Source organism: Zophobas morio, unplaced genomic scaffold (genome assembly GCF_036711695.1).
Source record: "Zophobas morio isolate AGI-343-1 ecotype UQ-CSIRO unplaced genomic scaffold, CSIRO_AGI_Zmor_V1 ptg000044l, whole genome shotgun sequence".
NCBI lineage: Eukaryota > Metazoa > Arthropoda > Insecta > Coleoptera > Tenebrionidae > Zophobas > Zophobas morio.
In genome coordinates, this window is record NW_026972149.1 from 6863249 (window position 1) to 6887212 (window position 23964).

Sequence of the window (23964 nt, forward strand, 5' to 3'; positions counted from 1 at the left end):
CAAAAGTTTCAAAAACAATTTTCTCTACACACATTTTTAGCATTTGAATCGAACCCATTATGCTACGAAAACACATTGTGTTAACTCGCTTAAATTTGGACCGGCTCGGAGCGCGGGGAAATCGGGTGAACGGTCAAACAATTGCTGCGAATGCATTGATAAAGCGCAACGTTGTGTTTCTTCGTATATCGAATAACAAAACTTAACTGATTTTCTCCTAATTTTAAACTAACTAGCTGCGCTTTGAACGGTCCGTTTAGCGGTGCTCGTGCAGATTTTATAATTGTTTTGCCTTACTTCAGTTCCATTCCGTATAATTCTCACTTAGTGCAGCAAAAATTCATAATTTGAATATATATTGCACTTATGTTAGTCGCTACCTACCATAAATATTTCAAGGAGGTCGTTATTATTATCCAGAGGATTAAAGTTTCCCTGCTAAAAGAGTGTGATTACAGCTCAGAAACAAAGTTGACTCTCTGTTTTAACGTTGAACACTGGAGTTAGGTGACCGACTTATCAGCTTATAAAATAACTTTTTAAATTTCATATTCAACTTATATTTTAATGCATTATGATCCCGTGTAAAGCGAATTAAAGTGAATAGCTTTTTAAGTAACCTAAGTAAATCCTGAACCGCTGAAATTAACGTCGGATAAAAAGGTCATCCAGACTATAGTGTGTGCGATCCCCCTACAAGCAAAAACAAGAACCCCACCTGGGTACCTGTGGGACACCCACTTCCACGCGGTACCAACACGTCGACCGTACCATGGTTTTTGCACCACAGCCATCTCCAGGGCTCTCAGATGACGCAGAAGCTTCGGTCCTTTAAGAACGGAGCGGGTAGGATAGGAACGTGAAGGGTTTAACTAATTTTTAAAGTACACTGAGAGCGGATTAGCACCAACAGGGAGTGTTCACGCTCTCAGTTACCGGGCCTCCGTTAAAAGATAATCCTTTCAATATTGTTTCAATCATTCATGTATGATCCTGTCTAATCCGTTCCGTGCTCAATGTGTGTCCTGCTTAAATCGGGCAACTATTAGCTGGAAATCATTAGTCAGTCGATTAAACAAATATTTGCATAATTAAGTACCACGTATACACAATATTGTCGTTCTAGAGCAACATTGTTTATAACAAATATTGTTATTAATTAAAATGAACAAGAGGGTCGTTAATGATGCAACTCCGGGACGCAATTCATCTAATAGTAGCTCTTTAAAAAGAGAATGAAAAAAACGAGGTGTAAAATCTTCAATTTACTCCTGAAATGTGAAAATATGCTCGCTATTGTCGGCGTTTGAATAAAAATTTTGATGTTTTGATAACGAAAGGAGCGATGGAACTAATAAATTATGATTCTGATGCTTTTTGTTTACTTAGGAGAATGGGATGGTAAACTCGGCATTGGTAATGGAATTTATTAAGGGTTCTTTAATATTATATAAATGCGGTAATATCGGGTATTTGAATTTCTAAGAGAAAATGCATTATTAAGAGGGATACACTTGTCAATACAAAGAATATTTAGCAAATGGAAGTAGCACTTAAAACTCTGCTTAAAAACGGCTACGTAGACATGAAAATTCATCGTTTTAAAATCCGGCATTCATAATGTTTTGTGATCGCGGTGATAAAAGTGGCCTGAAATTATTTAAAGTAGTCGCAAAATTTGTCTATAATTTGAAAGCGTAATTAGCCAAGAGAAAACTTCCATTTACCCTTTCTGTATCCGTTTTATTCGTACCGCTGATGGTTGAAACATATCGTAAACATAATGTTAGCATAACAAAAGGAAATCCACTTTATGGAATAAATTATTGAAAGCCCTTTTCCAATACCTTCCATTGTGATATCTTTTGAATATGTTAAAATTATTTTTGCCTCCGTTTGTCAGGATTTTTTAGAAGCTCGAACGCGACTTCATATTCTCACTACTCTTTGTTTGTATATTCTTTCTCTTTTATAAAATAAAGCTCTGTCTTTTCTTAAGAAATATTTTATGAAATCTTTAAGATGTACACAAGCCGGCGTTATTGTTAACTTCGGGAAATAAGAATTACGGAATGGGGAATTCTATACGTAGGTAGATAGCGTATTTAAAGAAACTTTTCTACTTACCGCGAATTAAAAATATATTCTTCTTTTAACGTTTTAAAATGATGTATAAAATTTATAGCTACGTGGCATACGAAACGAGGACCGCATTATGTATTTAGTAACGACTAATGTTACCAGCTTTCCTCAATAGGACCTTATCGTTTTGTCGTAACATCCTATAAATATTTATGCAACCAACCTTACAATGCTTGCATTCCCTCTGCGACTAGTCAAAAATAACCTTACACGGTGTTATCTTCCACTCGACGAAATTATATTTAAATTCATGAGCTCGCAAACTTTTTCTAAGGTATTCTTAATATTGTTACGTTAATAGCGAGACGTTATCAGTAAGGATAATGTTTTATTTAATCCAATCACCATTGTAAATAAGTAACGGGTCTTCGTTGAAAAATCACTCAGTTAACACAAACATAACCTTACATTTTGAAACCAACACCTACATTTATACTTTATAGAAAACAACAATTTTCGAGGAAACGTTTTTTAAGTGAAATAAAAACATGAAAGCAGTATTAATTTTCATTTTCCCAATCGCGCGTCGAACAAATTAATAAGACCCACGGTAAAAACGTAAAAATATTATTAATTGTTAGTTTATTTTGATTCGGCGTGTACCGTGCAAAGCGTAAGCAGATCAAATGCAAATTTCGATCCACAAGGGAGTTTGATGATTAATTGCCTGCTACAACTGTAGGGATTAAACTCAAACGTAGAAGATTATAAGTAGTAGTTTTTAAAGAAAATTTGTTTGAACATGCTTCTTTAAGCCCTCAGCTAAAGGTTACATTATGAAAATTACTTGTTTTGTATTTGACGGGTTTAAACGTAAATCGTGGGGTAATTTGTGTGCTTTGTGCAAAACCCATAATTAAGTAATTACAACGTCGATACGATTGATATTCGTGAAAATCGAGTTCAAAAGAATTAAGTTATTTCGAAATTTTTGTAACGTGGGTTGTTTCATTACCCTTAAAAGCGGCCAAATTAGGTGTCATTATCACTGTTGTATAATTAGTTTGTTTAAAACGCCACTAATTAAAATTCAATAAAAAAGAACAGAGGGCTAACAAACCAACATTAGAGTTGTTAATCGCGTTAAGCTGAGCTAATATTTTCAGGAACGGTTTATCGAAAGCAAATTAAAAATTAATACCTTATTAAATATTTAATGGCGCATTCAGGCTTGATCTTGAGAACTGGATTTACTGAATTTGATCACGAGATTAAATTAACCGCACTTTTATAAACAGATGCTTTGAATTGATTGCTTTATCAAGCAAAAATAGGGCACTGTTTTCGGCTGCACCTAAACGATTTTCAGTTTAACATAACTCAGTGGGTCGATGATGCTTTGGGATCAAGTCAATACGAGTTCAGCGGGCTTTGATTTATGTATGCCACAAGCGCAGTTCTTGAACCTCGGAGCCGGTGCTAGCCCCACGGGCTAATAAGGGTGTAAGAAAACCGGAGGGGTTGGGGAGTAGTTAGGTAACCATGCAACTGTAGATGGAACCAAGACCATTCTTCTAATACACAAGGCTACTAAATTGTAGTCGTAGATTCAGATGGTTCCAAATTTCTCAAGCAATTTTCAGGTTCTCGAGGTAACTAGCCACCTATTGTGTATATGAAATATTTGCGTGTAGCCTTTGCTCCATAAGCCCTTGCCAAATACCGAGTGCTATTCCAAACAGTAAGAGATAAGCTTGATACAACACTGTGTTTGCGTGGTGTAGGCAGGCATTTCTGAGATTTATATTCTAAGTGTAAATAAGCTCATGAATTTCAGTAAAACGGTCATTCGAGAAAAGAATTCGTCGTTCAATAATTGTAGTTGATTATTTCGGCCTTCGATGTCCAAATTTTTGAAAAAAAAGTCAAAATTTGTGTGTGACACATGTCAGCCGCTTATTATTTTAACGCAGAGGGGATGACTAGACAAGACACTTTTTTAGTACTACGGAGTGAGAAACGTGGAGAAAATATGACCCTATTACAATACTTTTCTAGCTGACGTTTGAGAAATAAAAACTGTAGATGGAAATGCAATGGGTTTCAGTGAAATTTGCAGAATATAAAACACTGAGTTGTTACATTGTGCTGTAACTATAGACCAGTCTTTTTTACAAATGTGGTGACGACAACTTTGTGTATTCAAATTTACTTAGCAGTGTTTTGAGATGGCGTCATCAAATTTGGGGTGGGGATGAGTAGCCGACAAATTATCTTAAAATAGATCCAGCTGTTGAATTAATTATGTAGATTATGCGTCTCGGAACATCGGACAGACAGACCATAAACAGACGGGAATTGGAGACCGATATTTTAGTATTCTACAGGGTGAGAACCGTGGAGGAAATATGACCCTATTAGACTACTTTTCTAGCTGACGTTGTGGAAGTAAAAATAGTAGGTGGAAATGCAGCTTTCATTTTTCGTGTTTTTCGTTTAAAATGTGGGCGGTTGGTATGCGAAATTAGTGGCGGTCGGTTCAGTCATCCATCAAGATGCACTACGATGACAAAGCCCAGAAAAAGCAAGCGAGCGTCAGTTTTTCAGACGACAGTTGAACTCGGCTTGTTATTATGTAAGTTTGTGCGTGACCAAGTCACAGCGGAGACCGTACGGTCATGTAGTCCGACAATGCTCAGCAGAGCTCTCGCTTAGGAAGGGTTTGTTATGTTATGTTCCTCTCTTGGTCATTCCGGTTCCGGTCGAGCTTAGATTGTAGTTAATTTAACTTCGAATAATTTGAGTGATTGCATAATTCGAGGCAGATTTACGACTTCTTCCCGCTTTCTAAAAGTGACTCTCCGTGTCAAAACTATTCAAACTAAGTTCGAAATATTCTGCATTCGAAGTTGATCCTAGAGAGGCGGCTTTCGCCCCTTTGCTGCGGCGTCGGCAGTGAGATGTTCCGTGCATGGCGGCTGAAAAAGAGGTTGTAGGCAGGGCGGAAGTCGGCGATGTACATTGTTGAGCAAAGTAAAATTCCCGGTCAGGTTCGGCGATTCGAATCTGCAGAAGAGCATAAGGCAGAAAAGATGGCTCAGTCCGATAATGGAGCAATGGGTCGGAAACGATTGCAGAACAGCCAAACCCACACCAGACACCCTTAAATCCCTTTAGTCGCGCTCGCGAATATATTACTACCCCAGGGTCGGCCTCGGCAAAGTTAAACCGATCGCCAACAACATTTCATAACTGTTATTCAGACCCCGGGAGACAGGCCAGACTAAATTAACTCGCCAATGATTGATAGTGGAGGAGATAATTTTGTTTTTCTTCTTCAGGGGGAGTTTTGCCGTTTGAAGGGGTAAAGTCAGCCGGAGCCGACTCTGAGCAACTTGCATAGCAATAAGGGATATTCTCTATCCCCCCGATTTCACCTTCCGAGCTGAAAGTTCTAATAAAAATTAAGACAAATACGGGCGCTCCGAATACTCTCCGATATTACCGATGTGAGAGCTTCCATAAAACTTTTCCTAATCTAAGAAATTACGGGTGAAATTTAAATTGAATTTTCGTTAGTAATAAAATTATATTAAATATTTGAGTCGAAAGAAAGTGGATTTCCGCTGCAAATACACCGAGCCTATAAGCCGCCAAATTCGATACCAATTTTTTTTTATCAAATAAACCGATTCTTTCCAGCATTTTCCCCATTCAACTTGTACATTTAAAAACCACTTGAAACCTAATTAAACATTTTTTCTGCTTTTTATAACCCACACAAACTCACAAAAACACAGTTACGCTATCTAAATAAAATTTAAATAAGATTTACCTTTCAAAATTTTGAGGGATTAACCAAAAAAGAACACACAAATCTCCTACAGACAGACAGACAGATTACATTCCATTTTGTGACTAATCACATTCGTCGTAGAAAAGTTGTAATGCTTGCTTGTACCGCAGATTGTATATCTCGCTGAATTACCAATCTCGCCTGCGGGTCGTGCGGTAAACTTCATCTCCATGAGTAATCATCGTCATTATAGACTCGCGGATTAATTTGTATTAGGGGAAAATTGCTGCAAGATAACAATCACACATTAAACTCGTGCCGCTCAGTCACCACTTTTTAAAGGGTGGCATGTTCACGCCTATATGTAAATTCCGGAGATTATTAGTATATGTTGAATAATAACAAGCAACTTGCATTTTCGTATCCACGACCCGTGAAACACTGGGAAAACATGAAACTAGGCGTAAATCAAAATAACCCTATCACAATATTGTCCTTGGATGCTAGTGAAATAGTTACCTCATTCAATGAATAATTCAACACATGAATAGCATAATAACTGACTACCTATTAATTTCCTAGATTAAATTTTTACCGTTGAGGATAACTGAACACCGTTTACTTTAATTTAATAGAATCGTTTAAGCTAACTTCTGTCAGTTTTAAATTGATACTGCAAGATTAAGAATGCTTTAACTTTAAATTAGACCAGTGGATCAGTAGAGCTCGCCTAGAATTAATTACCCTGGTTTGAAGTAGCGAAACTTCAACTTTCAATATTATGTACACAGGCGAACGCAGCAAAAGCGAAATTTTCAAAACGTCCAGACCGATTAAATTTACCATATTCATAAAAATAAAGTCTCGAATTTGTCTAGAAAGTCACTCGGGTGGAGGATCTTCGTGAAACGTATAAAGAGATTTTCTGGCATGGGATCTGTTCTGCGACAAAACAACATCAATAATGTGTGTATTTGATAAAAGAGTTATCAAGGGAAAGGTCAAGCACCCACATGCTGAAAAAGCCTGCTGCCTTTGGATTCCTCGGGCAGTTAAATATTAATTATAAGTTAGAACTTAAGGTCGGTTTTATTACAACTCGCACGCTGCGATACCGACCACTGGATCTTGAATTAACGCCATAAAAATATAAGCTTCTGTTTTTGTTATTAATGCTATAGGATACACTGAAATTTTTTCTACGTTATATTCTTCCATATGTATAGTGAGAAGCCTACTACGTTTGATACATTTTTCTTGCTTGAGCGAAAATGAAAATAAAAAAATTGATAAATACATATATAATCCATTTACATACAGTAATATAAAACCGAGAGTTTTTTGTGAACACTTTTAAAACGACAGAATAAAAATAAAATGTGTTGAGTATGCAACCAACATTACTCGCGGCAATGACAAGTCGTTGTTATTGTCGCAAACTCTTGTCGCAAAATATAAACAAACCCAGTTTCTGACACATTTTCATCATTATTCTGTACATGACTAGTTGCATAATCAACTAACACCGTTTAAAAATCCACAGCAGGGTGTTGTATTTAAAAAATGCCACTGGGGTGTGTGTATAGATCTTTCATGTTTAATTATAGTGAGCAGGCTTACCACGGTAACTCGATTTATTTTGTTCCTTATAATTGGCTCCAATTCACCTCAGGCTTTTCTAGTTCGAGTAGTTAGCTAGTTCTACAGTTTTGACCTAGTATGTATTTACGTTACATATTCTACAATTATAGGAGTGATTATTTTTTAATGTGTAATTTATTATTTCCAAGTATAGAGTCAGTATTAATGACTTGTGTAATTTTGGAAAACATTTCCACCACAATACGAATGCGAAATCAATTAATAGTTACGTGACATGTTTGGGCTCCAAATAAAGTAGATATATTTAAGTAAGCTCTACGTTACGTTGTTTGGCGCTGAAAAATTGCAGTGACGGGAAAGGGTGGGAGTATGGGTTTGCAGCTCGCTCCATTTCGTCCAAGAAGAATACATCTGAACTTAACGATTTCTCTTTCTAGAAAAAGAGTTAAAGTATATAAACATGGAATATTTACATAATCTCGCAAATATCATGTTGTTTCGAGTAAAAATGGTGATGGTTCGTGAGCATTTATCCATAAAATATTCATATAATATCTACTGCACTTACAGTAAGTATACCTACAGTCTACAGTTCACTTAAAATTAATGGAGCTTTTTTGCCAACAAAACTAAGGCAATAACTGTGTATTTCTCTCAGGCGCTCACGTGAGTTTTTCTGATCTACTGCAATCACCCAGTTACGTAAGTGTTGCTTTTCGATTGTGCCTCTGGCGTTTATCTAGTTTTACGATAATGAAACAACTCGAGATTTTTTCATGAGAAACTGCACGTTCCACATTTTAACCGTTTTTATTATATATCATAAAACCGAATTTAATCTCTTTGTCGCACCCTTTCCTTCGACGCAGTCGGAGTTTTCCCACTGCAAACTAACATGATCCACGGCCTCTCTAAAACAAAGATGCGACCGAATGCGCTGGTCGAATTTTCTCCGAACTTACGACCGTTTTACGGGTCGAAATCGGTCGCCGATGGGATAGAGACCTTCGTCAAATCCCACGCGGTTTCCCTAGAACGATTTTCGAGGTTTTTCCACGACGAGGGGCAAAAAAATCAAAATTCCCGCTCGATTGCTGATATCCGGACCAACGTCAATACTCACACACAACCGATATATGCAACATGTGAATGCAACTCGTTTATTATTTATACACGTGAAATTCATGGAAATATCCATTAATAATAAAAGCACAAAACCAAAAGTACTTTACATCTGTGGTAATTCCCCTAAACACGCATGCGCAAATAAGCGAAATCATAATAGTTTGACTAATCTTCACGTGCTGGCGTTTTCGACCCGTGACGGTTTCATTTCTGTCTGTTATTTCAATAAATGACTAACCGGTAGAGGAATGAATATTAAATTCGATAGAAATATCACGAAAACATTGCTGCGGCTCCAGAAGGTCGGATTTGCGTCAGTATAGTGTTCAAAACTCGAATCTATCCATCACTACAATCTGATAAGTTATAAGTAAGCTTGGTAACCCCAAAAACACAAAAATTAGCGTCATGTCCACGGACTGACATTTGAGAAAGTTGCCGTCCCCACTCTCCATAATCTTCTACAAAAAACTATGTTGAATAGGAACGTCGTTAGCGTTATTTTTAGATATTTTTAAAGACTCGAAAACATGCAGAATTTTTTCCTTGTCTGTTTTCCCACGTACTGCTTGCACGATTAACATTTACTAGATTCGAAAAACCAGCATTACCTAAAATAATTTCAAAATAGCTACAAGGTTTTTTAGTTAATTGGTATAATTAAAACTGTCGTTTCTGTATGGTTGCAAGCTTCAATAAATATTCAAGAACGTCGCCTTTTGCACTGATTTCCGTTTTATTGCACGCACCTATGGAAAGTGGGAGGTGTAGGCGTGGCCAGAGGTGCGGGGTATATAAGAGGGGCGAGCGTGGCTTTGAGCGGCAGTCTGATTGTGCGTGTCGACCAGTAAGGTTGTTGTTTTGTGCTTCTGTGCCATTATTGCGTAAGTGACATTGTCTGTTTTTATGTACAAATATTTGATCCGGCGAAACTTTGCTACTTTGAGTTTTGTAACTAATAATAAAAGAAAATTGAAATAGAATTAATAGTTGAAGGTTTCAATAGATAGATATTTAAGATTGAAACATTATGATAATTTATTTTTAAAATCTAGTCTACAAAAAAAAGTGCGAAAGAAGTATAAAATTGTAATAAATATTTCACGTAAAATCGGGAATATTGGAAGGCGTCTTCGACAGTTAACTCGGGATCTTAAGGAATGTGTCCAAAATTGGCAAAGTGAAATCGTCCACGCTCTATTGGTCTATTGATTAGTCACGTACGTTGACATTTGGCGTTTTGTCGTATCGTACAATCACAGTTCGGCTTAAATGTGAATATTTCACATTCTATTGATTAATTTAGGGTTTATGCACAGCTCGGTAACCATATCGTTCTGATCTTTCTGGTGTAAATTAACGATTTAAAGAAAGGCCCGGAAGCTGCATTATTTACCAATTTCGTTTTGAAATTGGGGTATTCATAACAAAACAGATAACAAAATTGAACAAATTTAGCGAAAAATGAGATTGTTCAGTCAAAGGATTAAACGTTACTTGTATTTGCTTGATATTATTGGAGTGGATAATGAGATTTCTAGTGAGTTAATCCATCTTGATAATGACATCAACATTCTTTGTTGTACACAGCGAACGAGAAAATCAAACGTAAAAGTGGTTATGAATTAATTCGCACAGCAAAGGGATAAATTTGTTTATACAATAAACTACCATATTCTTTGAAGCATGAAAATTTAATTAAATTTTTGTGGCGCCATTCTTTGGTTAATGTCATTATATTAGTAGCGTTAAGTTTCCCGTCGACTGACATATTTCAGGCAAAATTATGTAAATGTTATCAGTAAATTTGTTATAGCGTCCGTTCGCGAATTAATCGAAAAATGGTGTTGTCGTCCCGACTTTCTTACTTTCAGTATTCAAAGCAATACGCAGAAAAAATTGTTAACAAAAAACAAACACGCGCGTCTCGTGCTGTGACGCTAGCGAGTTCCATCATCTCCTTTAACGGACTTACTAAATCAAAAAAATCGTTTTTATTTTGTGCAGTGTTGTGTGTTGTTCATCTTCAAAGTAACTAAACAAAATGCGAAAAAATCTATCAGCATGTGTGATTTTGACTTGAATTGTTTCTGGCGGTCATAAAAAACTCAGCGGAAAATAATAAAAACCAATTTCGCAGCAAAAATTTCAAGTCAGGTGTTTACTTTCTGAAAAATTTTTTCAAAGAATTTAGATCAAAGCGGAATTGTTTCGCCTTTTTATTTGAGGTTAAACTGACGAAACGCAGGTTTCGAGACAGCCAGGTACAACAGATTTATTCGCTCGAATGGTTTGCTGAAAATAAATTAGTTTTCTTCAGTTATAAGAAAACCGAAAAGCACACGGAGCTTAGTATCGGGCGAATTCGCCCGCTCCACATCTGCATCAATAATAATAACGTTAATAACAACAATGTATTTTTAAGAAACTTCCAAAGTTCGCCGGCTTATCGTAATTTATAGCGGATAAAATCTACAGGGCGCATTTGTGAATTTTTTGTCCGATTTGGGTTGTATTTGTGAGATGTCGCCGCATTTGTTCACCGGGTGTCGGGCTAAAAGCAATGTTAATTCCATTGGCGTCGTCAAATTGGGGTCCGACGCGTTAATATTAATACAAATAGCTCGTTTGGAAGTTCCAGGTAAGAAGATGAAAAACTTTGGCGTTAATCGATCGAAGAGCAGTAGTTACGGTCGTGTGGTTGTGGGTAGCGCAAAGGTGGGGTAGAGGCGGCGGCGGTGGCGGTGGCGGCGGCCCGGGGGCAAAGCTTGGGGGTAGCCGGCTTCCGTGGAGGTGATGGGATTTCGCCGGGGGATTCGTCAAGATAAATGGGATGAAGTTTGGGGCTATGTAGAAACGCTTATGTATCTACATCAGGTTGAGCTTCTAAAATATAAGTAGGTATTTGTTTTTTGTTGTCGACCACAATAAAAATACTATAAGAGATCGCTTAGTGAGTTCGCTTAGCCGCGTTGCGGAGGAAATCCAAACCTTCAAATCTAAGGAGAAACTTATCCATCACTCGAAATCGACAACTTTACCGGAAGACGCATCCCGAGGGAACGCATATCTATTACCTTCAAAAAAGATGACCCTAATTAATTTAATAACGTACAAGGGGTTAACAAATTTTTTCTGCTGTTTCTAAACCTTTTCATAAAATATTTACACTAAAGTATTTACCCTTACTAAGCTCGGAAAGTATTCGACGCTTTTGGGAATTACCGACCCTTGGCAAATTTTACTGCTTTCAACTCAACATCTTTGTAATTATCTATTTGTTGATTTTCTTTAGATTTATTAGACCAACTACTACAAACACAATTTTATCTCCGAGGAACGATATTAAACCCGGAGAAAATTTGTCGAGAGGACTCGACTGCTATACGAACCACAAATTCCTTCCTATGGCTTAAGAATAAACAATTTGCAACTCATTTAATACACTTAGAGAGACATCGCCTTAAATTAAAAAAATAATGAACTACTAAATTTTATCCTAGTTCACATACTCCTAACCACTACTATTACAAATTTTAATTTGTATTTGTATTCTCGGGGGTTTTCTTGTCATAAATCCACTATAAACATGATAATACAGCCCGTCTGTTCGCATTTTTTGATTACTCCATTTTGGATTAATTAATTAGTTTTTTTCTTTTAACGTAAATGCCGTTTATCTGGACGTGCTAATTTTTGCTATTTTATCAATTAATAGTTAAATCAGTTAAATAATTTTTAAGTCGAATGAAGTTTTTACATTTCTTAGCGTACCGTTATCTCCATGAATAAGAAAGATATTGTACGTTAAGCTATGAAATGGTGGCGAATATTCAAGGGATCCGCGAGCGTAAAATTGTGTCAAAACGTCAACATTATTAAAACTTTGCGTAATTATGAAACTTTCTTCTCTTTTGAAAAATTTGAAGAATTAACGTGATATGCGGGTGGGAAAATGACCGCAGTGTTTCTCGCAAGTGACTTTATAACAGCTGTCTTTCTGTCGTTCATTTTTCTTGTTAATAAAAGTGACGTATATAATAGAAAGATCCTCTCAAAAGGTAATGCCGGTTTTGTCTGAAAACATTAATTTTGTCAAGTGCTTACTGAAAAGAAAAACTTACTACGTTAAAAAAATTATTAAGAGAGACCCTAACACCAGAACAGCCCTGAGGCCCGTAAATCTTCTCAACGACCTGAATGGAGGCATTTGAACGAATTGTGAAGACTATAAATAATAAACACTTTGGTCAATACGAAAGTGAAAGGGAAAAATGCAATGCCTAACACGGACTATTTGTATGTATGTTTGGGTTTTCGCTTATAATGCGAAACCGGCGTATCTTGTTTCTATTGGCTGTTCGGAAACTATTACCGAGACATCTAACAAATCAATGTGAAGACTATCACATTCTTAGCCCTTATTAAGTTTCCCAATTGAAACGTTATCTCCTACATTCCATTGGTGGCTCGTAAGTGGGATATTTGATGCTATAGCCGAAGATTTTTCGGGAGTGTCATTTGCAGTTTTATGTGAGTTTAGTCGTTCAGAAACGCTGATTAACGTCGAAGGCGAGCACCATTACAAGAAAAACAAACGCGTATTATTACGTAAAACCGCACCACATCAAGATGTATCTCACAGATAAATATTAATAACACTAAGAAACGACTCCTTACTTGTACTTTTGATTAAGAATATGAGAACGCACTTCTTAGTTCTAATGCGTTTCTTAATGGGTAAGTCTTGATGGTCGTTAAGTAAAGAGTACTCTACTTTGTACCAATTACATACTTCCTGGTTGTCTCCCGACTTTAACAAATATTATCGTCAATTTTATTAATCTTCTGAGACCCATAACCTAATACTGTAAATTTTGAAACGACGCCACTGTCTAAAATATAGATCCGGTCATTTAGACGTACAAATAAAGACATTAATTTAACTTCAAGTACACAAAAAAATTATATTAGACGACTGAGTTTCATGTGATAAACATGTTTTTGAGACTTGTTGAACGAGCTTATGGACTTTCGCTTGGCAAACAGTTGTCAAACTCTTTATTATTTAATAACGAGTTCGTTTCAAAAAGAGCGAGTCCGTGTTTGGTCAACACAAGTCACTTTTACTGTTTATGATTAAATGTGAAGAAAATTTTTATAAAAGAGATTGTTCCTATTGTCGTAGCAAGATGCAATTCTGCATAGCATTGAATAGGAAATTTTTATCAGGTGCGCAATTTCCGAGTACGATTCAGTATAATTTTCGAGGGGTGAATAGTACATGATTACGATGCTTTATCCCTGTCGAAATATTTGGCTGGGGTTTGAATACGTGCATGGATTCGGAGGGTATGAACTATTAATTAATCGCGGCTTTGTGAAAATTATCTCCTAGAGAGTGAAAGTTGTGCATCAGGTCCATATTTTTGTCAATATTTTTTCGAAGCACGAGGGTGTATATAATATTTAACAGCTCCCCGAAGTCACTTCCTGCTATCATATACCCAATAGAGAACATAAATTTCATCAAAAGATGGAAATTGCTAAGACTCACAGTTACATTTGATAAGTTAGAATTTATGTTGATCAAATGTGCTCTTTCGAGAATAAACGGAACGGAAACGACGTGAAACAGTTAAAAACAAACAGAACAGAGAACCTGGGTTGGGAATAAGTAATAATTACAACTTAAGGAAAATGTTTTTTACCTTTGTAAACTAACAAGCCTTTTATCTGCTATTTTTATTTTACTTCCGTCGATGTACAAAATGAATCTTTTGACTTTCAAAAAACGTTTATTTTTAATGTAAATTTACAAATCTCAGACAGCATCCGTAGCGAGATGTCAGAGGGAAAATTTGAAATCGAACGCGACACATCGCTGGAGGCTTTTATGTAATAAATAGATTTGACGCACATATTTTCAGTATAGCTACAAGCGAGTTTCCCGAACGAAGTATGAAAATTTTTCAGGCAAAACACACAATCAAGCAAGTTTTCAGACTTTGTTACGTTCACTCAATAATTCATAAATTCTTTTGTCGAGGATTATAATGCGACGTTTGTAGCGGTGCCACAGATACGGTACACAAACGTTAATTGAACCGTTAACGGATACGACAATAACGCTACGTCGCGTGACTACCACCAACCTAACATAACCTAAATCCGGGAAAAATCAATTACGGTAATTTCTGGTGCTGCGGGGACAACACCGTGTTTGAATTAGTAATATTTACATATACTTCAAAAGATGGCTCGATTACAAATTAACTTAACCGCTCAATATTATAATTGGGCTAATCAAAAACCGTTTTTAATTTTCCACAACGCTGACCCAACGATTTCTATTTGTTTTGCCCAAAGCAATACAAATTAACGAATTCAACGAAGCGTGAATTCTTGTTTAAAATACCTTATAAACAACGTGTGATGGCGTTTTAAATACGGTTAATTATCTTGCTTAAAACTCGACTAAATATGTCATTTCACGCCTACGTTAAATTTTCTGGTGTTTACAACCAGCTAATAGCATTGTAAACTTTATCAAAGAAATCTGTCTACCAAATATTGTGCGCGTATTTGTGACAGACGTGGGAGGAGATTATTTGAGTAATTTCCAAAAAATCCCTCTTTCACGAATGTCGTAAATGCCCATTTCAGCTGTCGCATTAAGTAACAACTTTGTTACACGAGTTTTCCCATTTCCGTATTATTAACAGACTGAGAAAAAATTAAATATGGTTGTGTTTCTCTCAAACTACCCGGAATAAATAAATTACTGGAATCCGGAAAGAACAGTTTCTTTCGGTTCTAGTTTTCAAGCGTTGCTCACTTGACGTCATAACGTTATCGCAACGTTTTAATTTTTAACCAAATTTTGTTTCTAAAATTTGTTTCTAACTAAACCTTCTTCGTCGTGTTATTTTTAATTGATTTATGAGTCACTAAACGCGCGGTCCTTGATATCTCATTGATTATTAGAGAGCCGCAATTCCACCCAACCCGTGACAAGAGGACTGACAGGGCTTACACAGTCCTCGCTGCTCCTCTTAGAATTGCACTTACAGTCATGGACACGATTGCCCGAGTGACGCAATGCTTTCCCCAAAGAGCGAACTACGCGTGCAGCCGCAATTCCATTCAACCCGTGACGAAATAACTAACAAGACTTAACTAATCCTCGCTGCTTCCCTTAGAATTGCACTTAAGACCACTGACGCGAATGCGCTGACCCACGCAGTTCCTTCTACGAAGAGCGAATTGTACGGAGAGCCGCAATTCCCGGCAATCCGTGACGAGAGGACTAACAGGGCTCGCTGCTTATCTTAAAACTGCACTTACAGTCACTGACAAAGTTTATACATATTAAGAAAAAAAATGGCAAAATGTAGCCAATTGTGATGATTTTTTTTATTCGTCGGAGCTCAACTGCAAAATCCTTATTTCTCCGCGGGAAATTAAAAACGTGTTTTTGAATATCGTGTTGTTCAAGGAATACCATATATATTAAGAAATAATAAAGCCAAAGATTAGGCCCCACCTATACCTGTCCCGTTCTCAATTCTCAATTGTGATGAATGTTTCATTCGTTGTCAGATCGAGGGGCAGGGCTTAATTGCAAGATCCATATCCATCAAGAATTTACCATTTTAAACGTGTTTTAAGTTTCTAAGAATAAAAAATGTCATCACAATTGAGATGGGGTGGGTGGGCGCGGTTTATATTTTGCTTTTTTTCTTTATATACATAGTATTCTTTAAACGATACTCAAAAATATGTTATTAATTTCTTATAAAAAAATTTGTATTTTGCAGTCAAGATCCACCCCTGATTTGACAACGAATGAAAAATTCATCACCAGTGAGATCGAGACGAATGGGTGGAGCTTCTCTTTTGGATTTCTTTTTTAATTAATACATCTAATTTTCTTTGTATGACACGATTACTTAAGCACATATTTGACGTGGTAATTTCTCTTGGAGAAAATAAGAATTTTACAACCAAGCTCCGCCCCTCGGCTTACGACAAATTAAAAAAAACATCAGAATTGAGATAGGGTGGTTGCGCGGGGCGTATATTTTGCCTTTTTTTTTTCCTTAATATACACAGCCATCTTTTCACAACAAGAAACTTTAAAATTGGTTAAAATGGTAGATTTTTGCAAGGAAATAAGGATTTTGCAATTATGGGGCGGAGACTAATTGCAAAATAGATATTTCCTTATACAAATTTTCCGTTTTAAGCATGCTTTAAGTTTCATGTTGTGAAAAGGAGTCTACACATATTAAAACAAAAAGGCAAAGTATAAGCCCGCCCACCCGCCCTATCTCAATTGTGATGATTTTTTTTATTCACCGTGAACCAAGGGAGCGGAGCTTAACTGCAAAATACTTATTTCTTTACAAGAAATTAAAAACATGTTTTTGAGTATCATGTTGTTCAAAGAATACTATGCATATTAAGAAAACCCCACCCACCCCATCTCAATTGTGATGATTTTTTTATTCTTAGAAACTCAAAAACACGTTTAAAATGGTAAATTTTTGTCAGGAAATATGTATTTTGCAATTAGGATCGGCCCCTAGGTGTGGCAACGAATGACAAATTCATCACAATTGAGAATTGAGATCGAGGCGGGTATGGGTGGGGCCTAAATTTTGGCTTTATTTTTTCTTAATATACTTAGTATTCTTTAAACAACATGATACTCAAAAACATGTTATTAATTTCTTGTAAAGAAATAAGCATTTTGCAGTTAAGTTCGGCCCTTTTGGTCCATAGCGAATAAAAAAAAATCATCACAACTGAGATAGGGCGGGTGGGCGGGCCTACATTTTGCCTTTGTGTTTTAATATGTGCAGACGTCTTTATTCTTTCAGAACATAAAACTTACAGATATGTTTAAAATGGAAAATTTGTATAAGGAAATATCGATTTTACACTTAGCCTCCTCGATCTGACAACGAATGAAAAATTCATATACATATTTCACATGGTGATTTCTCGTAGGGAAATAAGAATTTTACAATTTAGCCCCAATCCTCGGCTTACGACGAATAAAAAAAATCATCCGAAATGAGATAGGGTGGGTGGGCGGGGCTTATCTTTTGCTTTTTTTTTCTTCATATACATAGCCATCTTTTCACAACAGAAAACTTAAAATATGGTTAAAAAAGTAAAGTAAAAGTCTACACATATTAAAACAAAAAGGCCAAATGTAAGCCCACCCACCCACCCTATCTCAATTGTAATGACTTTTTTTAATCGCCGTGAACCAAGGGGGTAGAGCTTAACTATAACACATTTATTTCTTAACAAGAATTTAAAAACGTGTTTTGACTATCGTGTTGTTCAAAGAATACTTTGTATATTAATTAAAAAGGGCAAAATATAAGCCGCAATTCTATTCAACCCGTGACGAAAGAACTAACAGGGCTTACGTAATCCCTGCTGCTTCTCTCAGAATTGCACTTACGGTCACTGACGCGAATGCGCTGAGCCACGCAGTTCCTTCTACGAAAAGCGAATTGTACGGAGAGCCGCAATTCCCATCAACCCGTGACGAGAGGACTAACAGAGCTCGCTGCTTCTCTTAAAATTGCACTTCAGTCACTGACAAAGTCTGTATATATTAAGAAAAAAAATTACAAAATGTAGCCCCGTCCAACCACCCTATCTCTATTGTAATGATTTTTTTTATTCGTCGGAGCTCAGTTGCAAAATCCTTATTTCTCTACGGGAAATTAAAAACGTGTTTTTGAATATCGGATTGTTCAAGGAATGCCATATATATTAAGAAAAAATCAAACCAAAAATGAGGTTTCGCCTCTGATCTGACAACGAATGAAAAATTCATTACGAGTAAGATCGAGATGAATGGGTGGAGCTTCTCTTTTGGTTTTCTTTTTTAATTAGTACATCTAATTTTCTTTGTATAACACGATTACTTAAGAACATGTCTCACATAGTAATGTCTCGTAGAAAAATAAGAATTTTACAATTAAGCTCCGCCCCTCGGTTTACGACGAATAAAACAAATCATCAGAATTGAGATAAGGTGGGTGGGCGGGTTCGCCTTTTTTTTTCTTAATATACACAGCCATCTTTTCACAACAAGAAACTTAAAACATGGCTAAAATAAACATTTTTACAAGGAAAGAAGGATTTTGCAATTACGGGGTCGAGCCTAATTGCAAAATAGACATTTCCTTATACAAATTTTCTGTTTTAAGCATGCTTTAAGTTTCATGCTGTGAAAAGGAGTCTACACATATTAAAACAAAAAGGCAAAGTATAAGCCCGCCCACCCGCCCTATCTCAATTGTGATGATTTTTTTTTATTCACCGTGAACCAAGGGGGCGGAGCTTAACTGCAAAATACTTATTTTTTTACAAGAAATTAAAACATGTTTTTGAGTATCGTGTTGTTCAAAGAATACTATGCATATTAAAAAAAAAAAAAATATCAACCCCACCCACCCACCCCATCTCAATTGTGATAATTTTTTTTTTCTTAGAAACTTAAAACACGTTTAAATAAATAAATTTTTGTCAGGAAATATGGATTTCGCAATTAGGATCGGTCTGGCAACGAATGAAAAATTCATCACAATTGAGAATTGAGATCGGGGCGGGTATGGGTGGGGCCTAATTTTTGGCTTTATTTTTTTCTTAATATACATAGTATTCTTTGAACAACACAATACTCAAAAACATGTTATTAATTTCTTGTAAAGAAATAAGTATTTTGCAGTTAAGGTCGGCCCTTTTGGTCCATAGCGAATAAAAAAAAATCATCACAACTGAGGTAGGGCGGGTGGGCGGGCCTACATTTTGCCTTTGTGTTTTAATATGTGCAGACTTCTTTATTCTTTCAGAACATAAAACTTACAGATATGTTTAAAATGGAAAATTTGTATAAGGAAATATCAATTTTGCACTTAGCCTCCTCGATCTGACAACGAATGAAAAATTCATATACATATTTCACATGGTAATTTCTCCTAGGAAAATAAGAATTTTACAATTAAGCCCCAATCCTCGGCTTACGACGAATAAAAAAATCATCCGAAATGAGATAGGGTGGGTGGGCGGGGCTTATCTTTTGCCTTTTTTTTCTTCATATACATAGCCATCTTTTCACAACAGAAAACTTAAAATATGGTTAAAAAAGTAAAGTAAAAGTCTACACATATTAAAACAAAAAGGCCAAATGTAAGTCCACCCACCCGCCCTATCTCAATTGTAATGATTTTTTTTAATCGCCGTGAACCAAGGGGGTAGAGCTTAACTGCAACACACTTATTTCTTAACAAGAATTTAAAAACGTGTTTTGAGTATCGTGTTGATCAAAGAATACTTTGTATATTAATTAAAAAGGGCAAAATATAAGCCGCAATTCTATTCAACCCGTGACGAAAGAACTAACAGGGCTTACGTAATCCCTGCTGCTTCTCTTAGAATTGCACTTACGGTAACTGACGTGAATGTGCTGAGTGATGTAGTTCCTTCCGCGAAGAGCGAATTGTGCGGAGAGCCACAATTCCAAGCAACCCGTGACGAGAGGACTAACAGGGCTCGCTGCTTCTCTTAAAATTGCACTTACAGTCAAAATCCTTATTTCTCCACGGGAAATTAAAAACGTGTTTTTGAATATCGGGTTGTTCAAGGAATACCATGTATATTAAGAAAAAATAAAACCAAAAATTAGGTTCCGCCCCTGATCTGACAACGAATGAAAAATTCATCATGAGTAAGATCGAGACGAATGGGTGGAGCTTCTCTTTTGGTTTTCTTTTTTAATTAATACATCTAATTTTCTTTGTATAACACGATTACTGAAGAACATATCTCACATGGTAATGTCTTGTAGAAAAATAAGAATTTTACAATTAAGCTCCGCCCTTCGGCTTACGACGAATAAAACAAATCATCAGAATTGAGATAAGGTGGGTGGGCGTGGTTTATATTTTGCCTTTTTTTTTCTTAATATACACAGCCATATTTTCACAACAAGAAACTTAAAACATGGTTAAAATGGTACATTTTTGCAAGAAAATAAGGATTTTGCGATTATGGGGCGGAGCCGAATTGCAAAATAGATATTTTCTTATATAAATTTTCCGTTTTAAGCATGCTTTAAGTTTCATGTTGTGAAAAGGAGTCTACACATATTAAAACAAAAAGGCAAAGTATAAGCCCGCCCACCCGCCCTATCTCAATTGTGATGATTTTTTTTATTCACCGTGAACCAAGGGGGCGGAGCTTAACTGCAAAATACTTATTTCTTTACAGGAAATTAAAAACATGTTTTTGAGTATCATGTTGTTCAAAGAATACTATGCATATTAAGAAAAAAAAAAAATATATATATACCCCACCCACCCACCCCATCTCAATTGTGATGATTTTTTTATTCTTAGAAACTTAGAAACACGTTTAAAATGGTAAATTTTTGTCAGGAAATATGTATTTTGCAATTAGTATCGGCCCCTAGGTCTGGCAACGAATGACAAATTCATCACAATTGAGAATTGAGATCGAGGCGGGTATGGGTGGGGCCTAATTTTTGGCTTTATTTTTTCTTAATATACATAGTATTCTTTAAACAACATGATACTCAAAAACATGTTATTGATTTCTTGTAAAGAAATAAGTATTTTGCAGTTAAGTTCGGCCCTTTTGGTCCATAGCGAATAAAAAAAAATCATCACAACTGAGCTAGGGCGGGTGGGCGGGCCTACATTTTGCCTTTGTGTTTTAATATGTGCAGACGTCTTTATTCTTTCAGAACATAAAACTTACAGATATGTTTAAAATGGAAAATTTGTATAAGGAAATATCAATTTTACACTTAGCCTCCTCGATCTGACAACGAATGAAAAATTCATATACATATTTTACATGGTAATTTCTCGTAGGAAAATAAGAATTTTACAATTAAGTCCCAATCCTCGGCTTACGACGAATAAAAAACATCATCCGAAATGAGATAGGGTGGGTGGGCGGGGCTTATCTTTTGCCTTTTTTTTCTTCATATACATAGCCATCTTTTCACAACAGAAAACTTAAAATATGGTTAAAAAAGTAAAGTAAAACAAAAAGGCCAAATGTAAGCCCACCCACCCGCCCTATCTCAATTGTAATGATTTTTTTTTTAATCGCCGTGAACCGAGGGGGTAGAGCTTAACTGCAACACACTTATTTCTTAACAAGAATTTAAAAACGTGTTTTGACTACCGTGTTGTTCAAAGAATACTTTGTATATTAATTAAAAAGGGCAAAATATAAGCCGCAATTCTATTCAACCCGTGACGAAAGAACTAACAGGGCTTACGTAATCCCTGCTGCTTCTCTCAGAATTGCACTTACGGTCACTGACGCGAATGCGCTGAGCCACGCAGTTCCTTCTACGAAAAGCGAATTGTACGGAGAGCCGCAATTCCCATCAACCCGTGACGAGAGGACTAACAGAGCTCGCTGCTTCTCTTAAAATTGCACTTCAGTCACTGACAAAGTCTGTATATATTAAGAAAAAAATTACAAAATGTAGCCCCGTCCAACCACCCTATCTCTATTAATATGATTTTTTTATTCGTCGGAGCTCAGCTGCAAAATCCTTATTTCTCCACGGGAAATTAAAAACGTGTTTTATAATGCGTCCATGTTTCGTAACTACTACCTGGGTAAGAAATTATACAGACAAATTTAGGTGCATCAACACACGGGTTATATTTGGTCTGCTCGAAGTTTGTTCGGTTTACTATGAAGTATTGTAATTTTTATGTGCTGCTGGCTGTCCGTCCCGTTTAAACGAAAACCTCTGGAGAAATTCTGACGCGCCCATGTGTAGAAAAGATCTAAGGGAGCTCCAGCAATCCCTCAAAGTTTTCCTTATTTTCTAAACAATTCTGTAAGAATTAGGAGCGATAGAAGGAATTGAATTGGCGAATGAATAGTTGAGTGAAATAGAGGGTCTTGAGACAGTCGGTGTTGGTTTTTCTTTATCTTGCAAATGAACAAACCGATTTTTGATGAATTTGGGACACGAGCAGACATTTAAGCGACAACTGAACGAACCGATTGATGGCGAGGAGAAAATTTCTTTGGCTGTTTGCGTGACAGAGCTGTATTTTAAAGTAAAAAGAATTTTGTGAGTTGTTTTAACAAAGGAAATTCCGTCTAGTTGGCGGACTATAAAAGCGAGAAAACTAACAATGTCCAAACAAATTTACATTAGACGGGTAAATGCCGAAATCAATATCGGAACACACAAAGCGTGGTCTCGGGGATTATGTTATGGGAGTCCTTAGTGGGAAAGTACCAATCGACCGGAGCTGATAAAACGGAAGTCGGTACCACTAATGTTTCTCAATTAAAACAGTGACGATGGTGGGTTGTTCCACAGCTTTACAGTCCAATTAGAGTTTTAGTCGCTATTAAAACATTGATGTATGTGGGCGGTTATTTCCAAATAAAACCGCTTATTGCCTCATATCATGATAAATAATTGTTCATAAAGAAAGTAAATAAACAGTTTGGCCATTTTATAGCGATCTATTGTCAGATCTTAATTTAATACTGCGGATAGAGTTACGAGTTACGTTATTACTATGGCTGCGCGTCTTGTAGATAAGTTTTTATTTTGGAATCGACAGATATTTTTAGCAGATTATTTACAACTAGTTACAATAATTTTCAACTCTTAAAGCTTGCACAACATTAAATACGTGATCTCATATAAGACACTAAATTTAAATTTCCTGACTATTATTATCATAACATAGCGATGGTTCATATTTTTTAAGCGCAGCTGTGTTATTAAATTCCAAAAAATTCAAGTATTTATCACAATAGTTTTTCCAAAGTTATTAAACGCACTTACAATTAATCAATTACTCAGCATTACGAAAGTTGAAAACTTTAAACGTACTACGGTTAATTTTATAAATAGAAAATCAATAATTAAAAAAGTCTGGACTTTCCAAGCCACTGAATAAGTGGGTTTTTTTAACACAAGGATGAAACTAAACCAGAAATCTTCTTGAAGTTAGAAGACCGAAGGGACCGTTACGCATTCAAGCAATTCTATCGATTTCAGTTTTTAAAAAAAACTAAACACAGATGAAAACTAAAACCGTTTATTTGGGCGTTTTAATCAAATCGCGTTTGATTTTTTTATAATTTAATTGTTTTCAATAATATAATATGAGTGAACACAGTCTTTAAAATTACGTGTTCATTTTATAATTAAAAATTGTTCGCATTGTTTAACACGCTATAAAAGCTTTTGTTATTATCATAGATCTTTTGTTTTTGGTATACAATATAATTCCCAGGTATTTTACTTTGTG

The 23964-nt window shown here is 36.0% G+C and overlaps 1 protein-coding gene across 2 annotated transcripts in view; it reads left to right on the forward strand.

The window, feature by feature from the left end:
* LOC135141559 (uncharacterized) overlaps positions 1 to 23964 on the forward strand; it is a 93528-nt gene that overhangs the window by 53376 nt on the left and 16188 nt on the right. Inside the window, exon 1 of one of the 2 annotated variants that reach the window (XM_064072771.1) lies at positions 9445 to 9489. The exons of the other annotated variant lie outside the window; for it this stretch is intronic. The gene's annotated coding sequence lies outside the window, so the exon portion shown is untranslated. Of the gene's footprint in view, positions 1 to 9444; positions 9490 to 23964 lie in introns of those variants that run through there. 2 annotated transcript variants of the gene reach the window in all.